Raw genomic sequence first — 8,556 nt, 5'->3', positions numbered from 1 at the left:
TGTAGGTGTGTGATCCTTTACTAAACAGAAAAGACGCACAAAGCAATTGGATGTGCTATGCCTTAGTAATCAATAATGACTCAACATAATTCAATATAACACCATATTCTTCCATCGTTTATACAGTAGCTCGCCCACAAATCGCTTAGTGCTTGAGACATTCAAATCCGTACTTTCATACAGCCTACTCGATATCGGGAAAATCTCATGCCAACTCCAAATTCTCCTCTTCCTCCTTCCACCCGTCTTCGACTGTCGGTTCCTCTTGTTTTACACAATTATTAATCTTTCTTGACAAAGCACACATACGAGAGAAAATATAAATGTACGAATCTTAAATACATACAAATTTACATATTTCATATAGTGTAGAAAATGTTAATTATAGCCGGACGCCGTGGCTGAGCGGTTCTAGGTGCTTCAGGCCGGAACCGTGCTGCTGCTACGGTCACAGGTTCGAATCCTGCCTCGGGCATGGATGTGTGTGATGTCCTTAGGTTAGTTAGGTTTATGTAGTTGTAAGTCTAGGGGACTGATGACCACAGGTGTTAAGTCCCATAGTGCTTGGAGCCATTCTTTTGTTAATTATACATACGCTATAAGCGGTAACTGTTTACAACGTACCACAGAGCTGTAGAAGTCGAGAATAATAATTTGATGCAGGACACTTGTGATCTGTCAAGATGGGAAACAATCAGAAATTGACCTACAGAAGACATCTTTGGTGCAGTGCCGTCCTCTTAAGCAGATTCTGTTAACGTTAGTAACTTAAGCTTACCTGTGAGGGTAATGAAACAAAAAAGGCTTTTGAACGCGTTATGCTAAAACAAGGATGTTTCCAGTTCGATCTGAACTTATCCCTTACAGGCACAATAATCTCGTATTAAGAACACTGGACTCGAATCCGGGAGGGCGACGCTCTAATTCGAGGCCCAACCATCCTCATGTAGGTCTTCCGTGATTTCCCTAAACCGCTCCAGGCAAATGGCGGGTTGGTGCCTTTTTTTAAAGGGCACGGCCGATTTCTTTCCCTATCCTTGAAACAATGTAAGCTTGTGCTCTGTCTCTAAGTTTGTAATAATCTCGGCGTCCACTGGACGTTACATCTCAATCATCCTTTTTTCTTTCGTAGTGAGAAGGTCTCATAAAAAAAGATTTAATTGTTAATTTCACATTGTTACAATTCATAAAACCGAGGAAAAATTTACACAAACGTCAGGTTCACAACTAGTGACGTAGGAGGAAGCAAAGAAGGAAGATTAAGATTTAACGCGCCGTCGACATCTAGCTCATTCGAAATAGAGTACAAGCTTGTTTCAAGGCTGGGAAAACAAATTGGCCGTTCCCTTTCAAAGCAACCGTCATCCCATTTGGATGGAGCGATTTAGGGAAGTTACAGAAAACCTACATCGGGTTGAGTGGACGCAGATTTGAGTTGTTGTCCCACCGAGTACGAATCCAGGGTGTTAACCAGTGCGCCACCTCGTTTTCTGTCATGTCGGTAGGAGAGAGGATATTCCAAAACCTAGCGTGATGACCACGAACTGTAGCATGGATGGCTTTTGTAGACCAATTTGAGATTGTTTTTCGGCTTGACATACAAAGGTCCTATATCAAATTGTTCGTCTCGACATAAACAGTTGCTGGTTACTCCCTGTATATAAAGGGTGGTTAGAAACAGTCTGGAAAGCTTGTAAGGGTGTGCTGAAAAATAATTGTTTAGAAAAATTCCACACGATGCGGCGTTTCTGAGTTAATTAGCGTTGAAGTTAGCCAGTCAGGCCGCTGGGTGCGCAAATTCAAACGGCCCACCAGACACGGTGTCGCCAAACGTGTTCTATGTTTGGTTTCCTAAAACCGAATAAGGGAGCGACACGAAAATTGGACACTGGACGGTAGGTAGTAAAGATCGAACCAGAGCCAACGGCTGGGCAGACTTGTGCGCCATCATCTACTCTATGACAACAACTGACACTAATGTTGTGTCTGGCGGGCCGCTTAAAATTGCGCGCGCAGTGGTCTGATTAGCTGACTTCAGAAACGGCGCAACATATCGAATTCTTTTCTGAATAATTATTTCTCAGCACAATCTATACTACGAGCTGCATTCAAGTTCTAAGGCCTCCGATTTTTTTTCTAATTAACTACTCTCCCGAAATCGATGAAACTGGCGTTACATCTCGACGTAATCGCTCTGCAGACGTACACATTTTTCACAACGCTGACGCCATGATTCCATGGCAGCGGCGAAGGCTTCTTTAGGAGTCTGTTTTGACCACTGGAAAATCGCTGAGGCAATAGCAGCACGGCTGGTGAATGTGCGGCCACGGAGAGTGTCTTTCATTGTTGGAAAAAGCCAAAAGTCACTAGGAGCCAGGTAAGGTGATTAGGGAGCATGAGGAATCACTTCAAAGTTGTTATCACGAAGAAACTGTTGCGTAACGTTAGCTCGATGTGCGGGTGCGTTATCTTGGTGAAACATCACACGCACAGCCCTTCCCGGACGTTTTTGTTGCAGTGCAGGAAGGAATTTGTTCTTCAAAACATTTTCGTAGGATGCACCAGTTACCGTAGTGCCCTTTGGAACGCAATGGGTAAGGATTGCGCCATCGCTGTCCCAGAACATGGACACCATCATTTTTGCAGCACTGGCGGTAACCCGAAATTTTTTGGTGGCGGTGAATCTGTGTGCTTCCATTGAGCTGACTGGCGCTTTGTTTCTGGATTGAAAAATGGTATCCACGTCTCATCCATTGTCACAACCGACGAAAAGAAAGTCCCATTCATGCTGTCGTTGCACGTCAACATTGCTTGGCAACATGCCATACGGGCAGCCATGTGGTCGTCCGTAAGCATTCGTGGCACCCACCTCGATGACACTTTTCGCATTTTCAGGTCGTCATGCAGGATTGTGTGCACAGAACCCACAGAAATGCCAACTCTGGAGGCGATCTGTTCAACAGTCATTCGGCGATCCCCCAAAACAATTCTTTCCACTTTGTCGATCATGTCGTCGGACCGGCTTGTGCGAGCCCGAGGTTGTTTCGATTTGTTGTCACACGGTGTTCTGCCTTCATTAAACTGTCGCATCCACGAACGCACTTTCGACACATCCATAACTCCATCACCACATGTCTCCTTCAACTGTCGATGAATTTCAATTGGTTTCACACCACGCAAATTCAGAAAACAAATGATTGCACGCTGTTCAAGTAAGGAAAACGTCGCCATTTTAAGTACTTAAAACAGTTCTCATTCTCGCCGATGGCGGTAAAATTCCATCTGCCGTACGGCGCTGCCATCTCTGGGACGTATTGACAATGAACGCGGCCTCATTTTAAAACAATGCGCATGTTTCTATCTCTTTCCAGTCCAGAGAAAAAAAAATCGGAGGCCTTAGAACTTGAATGCAGCTCATACAACACCATTACAGTCTTTTGAGACTCTTTCTGACCACCATGTACACAAAACACTTCAGAAAAGTTCCGTCTCAGAGTGATCGAGAAAAAAAGTGTAATAAAGTACATAACGAAAAGAACAGACAATAGTCTTGGATATACTAAGATACGAATCGTAACTTCAGTTGAAGAGATGATTGAACGAAGGAGTCGTAGTGATGCGAGTATCTGACAGACCGATGACTATGTACGATGCAGCAGTTACTCTGAAATGGAGAGGGTAGCTGACAAACAACAGGGAAGTTGAACTACATCAATCCAGCTGTAGGGTTGATGACGGGACAACTGCTAACGTAAGATGATTGCTGAAATGCTTAGAGAAAGTGAATTTTGATGAGGGGATGTATCTCGAAAAACCGACAGATAAGAAGAAGACCCTTGACAAAAGCGACGTGCGCTAACGTACAAATACATAGTGACCCTCAGTACAGAAAACTGGTTCCAATGTCGCATCTAGGAACGCTCACTAAATCACATCTGCAGTGCACCAAAAAGAGACAAATGATAATTTGAAAGGGGGAGGATGGAATGGGCAAGGAGCGTTTATTTTTCGCTTCCGTCCCCTCCCCCCCCCTCCTCCTCCAAATATATTTTGCTCTAACTCCTGGTTGTAACGTACCGCAGTTGCAGAGTACGGTTATGTCAGCGTGTAGATGAGGGTAACGCTATTCCCTTACGTCGTTTGCGCCTGTTAGGAAAGTTGATGATCCTGTTATTTTTTTGTCTTAGTGGGAGGCCTTTCGTTTTACATCTTGCCTTATTCAAGTTCCTTTTCGTGACTAGAATACTCTGTGTAACCGGCAAGACAGCAACCCCATCCAAGTGGTCTAGCCCACAAGCGAACAACTGAGTACAGCCCTGCGGTAAACATAGCTTGTGATTTTCTAGAATTACTTTTTGTTTTCGAGACTATTTGATTTGATGCTACTTTATTATTCGATGTTATCTGAGAAACTTAAAAATTTGTATTGAGTAATGTGACCCCAATGTGATTCCAAATCACAAAACTTGTATTTTTGAGAGAAAAATAATAAATGCTAGAAATAAACTGAAAATGTTAGAGAGTGTAAGCCGCTTTAAAATGTCGCTATATTTAATTCTTTAAAGTTACAAATGTAGACTATAAAAAATAAAAACATTGTATTAATTTTTAACTGAAATTCGTAATATGATATGGCTGGTCCGAAATGTGATCACAAGTGATGTTGTTATGAGCACTGAAGACAGACGTTTTTGGTCTTACAAATGACACAGAGGACACACACAACAATACATACGTATAGCTGAGATTTTGCTGTGGTGTTTATTTTTAAGATATTTATGGCATAAAACATACGCCTCAGTGAACTACAGAAATATATTTGCTTCTCCTGTTTATAGCGTTATAAAGTCAACTACCATTGGGTACGATGTATTGACAGTTATACTTAATATACTGACACGAATGCAAAAATAAAAGATTCTCAAAAGAGGATTACTGTCTTATTTTTCTCATGATCACCAGCAGGTCCTCTACACACAAGTAAAATTCATTCTGTAATATTTCCCACTCCAATATTAACATGAGGGATTGACAATTTCCCTATAACTATACTCTTATCGGTAAGAGAAATGTCTTTTTCATTTGATTAAAACCTATTTCATCTTTTTCCACAGACTTCAGAGCTTAGGTCATTTTCCAGTACTTTTTGTTTGCAGCAGACATGTCTGTAACTGTATGAATTATTCAACTTTCCTCCTCGAAATTTATTCAAGATATAATCTCCTCCACCTACAAGTGATGGATCAATCGTTACAATAAGAACTGATGTGAATTCTCCAAAGGGATTGAAATTTATCCGTACTGTCATTATTCTTCAAAGAGCTATCACAGTTAGTCTACTCAGTTTCCTTTTTTAATTGCATGATTACCACAGCATTTATCGCAAGCATAGCTTTCTGGCTCTCCTGCTTTTCGCATACTTCCTTTTTGTTTGGAGAAAGCAATGAGTTGACAACTGGAGGTGTGGCTCCCCTGGTTGTGTGGGAAGAGCGGCAACCAGCGGGACACCGCTGTGAGCCACGTAGCTGAGCCCCAGGGGACACTGTATCATTTTTAGGAAATTGCTGTATCACACACACACATCAAAAAGGTTTTGCATCACCTCGGTTCCGGGAGTTCCGGAACCTGTACAGAAAACTGGAATACAGATCAACATAAACATCATTTCCGCCCTTTTTATTGCTCATGAAAACCACACATTGCATGTTGTACCTCCATGCAGGAAGACCTTCAGAGGTGGTGGTTCAGATTGCTGTACACATCGGTACCTCTAATACCCAGTAGCACGTCCTCTTGCGTTGATGCAAGCCTGTAATGGTCGTGGCATACTATCCACAAGTTCATCAAGACAGTATTGGTCCAGATTGTCCCACTCTCAACGGCGATTCGGCGTAGATACCTCAGAGTGGTTGGTGGGTCACGTCGTCCATTAACAGCCCTTTTCAATCTACCCCAGGCATGTTCGATAGAGTTGCTGTCTGGAGAACATGCTGGCCACTCTTGTCGAGCGATGTCGTTATCCTGGAGGAAGTCGTTCACGAGATGTGCACGATGGGGGCACGATTTGTCGTCCACGAAGACGAATGCCTCGCCAATATGCTGCCGATATGGTTGCACTATCGGTTGGAGAATGGCATTCTCGTATCGTACAGCCGTTACGACTCCTTCCATGACCACCAGCGGTGTACGTCGGCGCCACATAAAGCACGCCAAAACAGCAGGGAACGTGCACTCGCTGGACAGTGTGTCTAAGGCGTTCAGCCAGACCGGGGTGCCTCCAAACACATCTCCGACGATTGTCTGGTTGAAGGCATATGGGACACTCATCTGTGGAGAGAACGTGATGAAAATCCTGAGCGGTCCGTTCGGCATATTGTCGGTCCCATTTGTAACGCGCTACCGCTTCTTGGCGCTTCATTCTGGAAGCGCGCGACCGCTACGGTCGCACGTTCGAATCCTGCCTCGGGCATGGATGTGTGTGACGTCCTTAGGTTAGTTATGTTTAAGTAGTTCTAAGTTCTATGGGACTCATGGCCTCAGATATTCAGTCCCCTAGTGCACAGAGCCTTTTTTTTTCTTTTCTTTGCCGCGTCGCATGGTGTCGTGGCTGCCAAGATGGACCTCGCCATGACGTCGGGAGTGAAGTTGCACATCATGCAGCCTATTGCGCACAGTTTGAGTCGTAACACGACGTCCAGTGGCTGCACAAAAAGCACTACTCAACATGGTGGCGTTGCTGTCAGAGTTCCTCCGAGCCATAATCCGTAGGTAGCAGTCATCCACTGCAGTAGTAGCCCTTGGGCGCCCTGAGCGAGGCATATCATCGACATTTTCTGTCTCTCTGTATCTCCTCCATGTCGGAACGACATCGCTTTGCTTCACTCCGAGACGACTGGACAGTTCCCTTGTTGAGAGCCCTACCTGGTACAAAGTAACAATGCTGATGCGATAGAACCGGGGTATTGACTGTCTAGGCACAGTTCAACTACAGAAAACTCTAGCCGTGTACCTCCTTCCTGGTGGAATGACTGGAACTCATCGGCTGTCGGACCCCCTCCGTCTAATAGGCGCTGCTCATGCATAGTTGCCTACATCTTTGGGGGGGGGGGGGGTTAGTGACACCTCCAAACAATCAAAGGGGCTGTGTCTGTGATACAATATCTACAGTCAAAGTCTATCTTCAGGAGTTCTAGAAACCGGGGTGATGCAAAACTTTTTTGATGTGTGTATTTTGGAATGGAACGTATCATACTTAAGGATTATATTCACTGCTTAATAATTGTCTCCGGGTAATATATCTGATAATAATGATTAATTCAGCAGATTGAGCACAATTTTCTGTGTATGTAACATACATTTTGTAGGCATAGAACCAAAATTTGGATACATGTGGCAAATGCTCTAGAACTGTGAACTCATTTATTTTCAGCCTGAAAATGTTGATTGCCAAAATTATTTTTTGTCTCAAAAGTGGAGTTTCCAGTCGAAGAACAAATTACGACTAACGATTCCTAAACAAAGGCAGCACAACCAGTAACAGGAAGATTTTTAATAGAATTATTTTCTTAGGAACGGAGTAGTTGTACCATTTTTTGGAAAGTTTTGGCTTTATTAGTTTTAGGACACCTTAAATAACGTAAAAATATAAACTCTTTAAGTGAAATGTTCTTTGGAGGGGGGAGAGCGTCATGGTAGCCTCGGTACTAGCGCCTTTCCGCCTTGGACCTTCATTGCATCCGAGACTTGTCAATCCTCTAAGGCTGCCGGACGCTCGTTCTGGCTTAATGAAATGCGCAGGCCTTTGTATAGCCTGCCAACCGTTTTGGCTCTCTATGTAAAGTTTGAAAAGTCCAGGTTGAAGGTGAAATAAGTTTCAACGTATAAAAAATGCATTTGGCATTGTATAATTTGAGAGAGGACCGTTTGATACTTTACCAAACTATACAAAAAACAAACGAACACCTTCCGAACAGGCCTTGAAGCCGCAACGGTACCGACCGGTCGCCGTGCCCTCCTCAGCGTCACCGGATGAGGATATGGAGGGGCATGTGGTCAGCACACCACTCCCCCGGCCGTTGTCAGTTTTCGTGATCAAAGCCGCTCCTTCTCAGTCGAGCAGTTCCTCATTTGGCCTCAAAAGGGCTGCGTGCACCCAGCTTGCCAGCAGCACTCGGAAGACCCGGACGGTGACCCATCCGACTGCTAGCCAAGCCCGACAGTGCTTAACTTCGGTGGTCCGACGGGAACCTGTGTTACCACTGAGGCAAGGCCGTTAGCACCACAGGATACACATCGACTGAATGTAATTCAAGACAATTCCACTAATTCATTTGCCTCACTCGTTCTATTCCCAAGGGAAACCTTTGTAGTGTTCGCAAATAATGGCAGGAAAAGTGTATGACACTAGAAAATTTGACTGACGTGTGGAAGCGTGCTACCCTAGCACAACTTCTCATTTATCGTGGCTTGTTCAGTCTAGATGTGATCACATTTATGACTGATATCCGAATACCTTTACAGGAGTAGTTATTTCCCAAAATTGCTCCACCAAAACTT

At 44.0% G+C, this 8,556-nt stretch overlaps 1 pseudogene; it reads right to left on the bottom strand.

Annotated features, from left to right (window-relative positions):
- Nucleotides 1-8,158: 8,158 nt before the first annotated feature.
- LOC126093572 (5S ribosomal RNA) lies at nt 8,159-8,277 on the bottom strand (annotated as a pseudogene).
- Nucleotides 8,278-8,556: the final 279 nt, after the last annotated feature.

Source organism: Schistocerca cancellata, chromosome 7 (genome assembly GCF_023864275.1).
Source record: "Schistocerca cancellata isolate TAMUIC-IGC-003103 chromosome 7, iqSchCanc2.1, whole genome shotgun sequence".
In the NCBI taxonomy this organism is placed as follows: Eukaryota; Metazoa; Arthropoda; class Insecta; order Orthoptera; family Acrididae; genus Schistocerca; species Schistocerca cancellata.
Note: the sequence above shows the minus strand (reverse complement) of the source record. Positions and strands in the feature narration are given on the sequence as shown.